This window comes from Aplysia californica, unplaced genomic scaffold, assembly GCF_000002075.1.
Source record: "Aplysia californica isolate F4 #8 unplaced genomic scaffold, AplCal3.0 scaffold00017, whole genome shotgun sequence".
NCBI lineage: Eukaryota > Metazoa > Mollusca > Gastropoda > Aplysiida > Aplysiidae > Aplysia > Aplysia californica.
Window position 1 is genome coordinate 1,691,862 of NW_004797287.1, and position 1,409 is coordinate 1,693,270.

A 1,409-nucleotide genomic window follows, 5' to 3' on the forward strand; every position below is an offset into this window, starting at 1 on the left:
GCTAAAATGATGGAGGTGAATGAAGGAAAAACGATAGGGTTAAGAATAACTGCGTCTGAATGAACTGGGAGCGGGTTCGTTTACCCTGTTTAATTTGTTTGTTTATTTCTTAGTTTGTATGTTGAATTGTTTGCTTGTTTGTTTGCCCATGAGTTCACCTGTTTAATTTGTTTGTTTGTGTGCATATTTGTTTGTTTGTTTGTTTGTTTGTTTGTGTGTTTGCCTGTCTAATTTGTTTGTTTTTGTGTTTATGTGGGTTTTTTTGTCAGTTTACCTGTCTTTTTTTATGTAAGGTATTTGATTGAAAGTTTGGATTTTTTGTTTGTACTTTTGCTTGTTTGTTTGTTTGCTTGAGTGTTTGTTTCTTGCCGTAGGTAGTTTGTTTCATTTATTTATTTTTTACCGTTGTTTGTGGTTGAAGGAAGACAATAAGAAGGTGCACTGTGAGTCTATTTGTATCCCCTTATCGAAAGAGCGGCGACTTTGGGAGAAAAGGCGGGGGAGGGTGGGATGGTCAATAATCCGGTTCGCAGCGGCTGTTCTCAAATCTCTCTGTAAACAGGGACATAGTACGGTAAACCTTCTACTAGATAAGTCTTGGTGAGAGCTACTTACTAACTTCCCATATGGTCTAGTGGTTAGGATTCCTGGCTTTCACCCAGGCGGCCCGGGTTCGATTCCCGGTGTGGGAACTTTTTTTTGTTGCTAAGGATGTACAAATTTATTCACAGCAAAGGCCAGCAGTCCTTTCCCAACATAAAAAGACCGTTGTGGCGTCCTTGTGTTTGACTATAAAATTTAATTCAAGACAAAACATTTCTCATGTGTGCATGTTATTTTGACATTGAAATTTGTTTGTAGGGGCGAAAAGCTCCCACAGTGTTTTACGACGTTCGCAACTGCATACGGTCATATGAGCGCACCGGACACATTAATCATTTTCAGTTGGTAGGAAATTTTGAATTTTGCCCGGATGGCGGCCGAAGCCCACTCTTAGCGATTTTAGACCGCCAAGGCATCTTTAATAACGTGCGCAACTTGCACACCGGCCCTCCGAGATTTTTTTCGCCCTTGTCCGAGAAGGCTAGGTGTAGATCTTTCCAACCAGAAGATCAGGGGTGTGGTTGAAAGACAGCAGTAAGAAAGAGCCAAAGAGTACAAATGTAGCCGTAGAAAGGCTGCAGAAAGAGTCAAGAGCCCAGAGGAGCGGGCAAAGGAGGTGAGGGCAAAGGAGGTGAGGGGGTGGGGAAAGAAAGAGGAGACAAAAAACAGACGACAGAATATTGCAAGAGAGCAGGTGAAAGGAGGCAATTTTAGAGAAGAAAATGTTTCGGTCCCTACCCGGATTCGAACCCGGGACCTTTGAATGAGAGGCTAACACCTTAACCTCTACCCCCCTCTCTCTCTCT

The 1,409-nt window shown here is 42.7% G+C and overlaps 1 non-coding gene across 1 annotated transcript; it reads left to right on the top strand.

Annotated features, from left to right (window-relative positions):
* The first annotated feature begins 620 nt into the window (after positions 1-620).
* On the top strand, positions 621-692 carry TRNAE-UUC. The gene has a single exon. It is a non-coding gene; the product is annotated as a tRNA-Glu (tRNA).
* Positions 693-1,409: the final 717 nt, after the last annotated feature.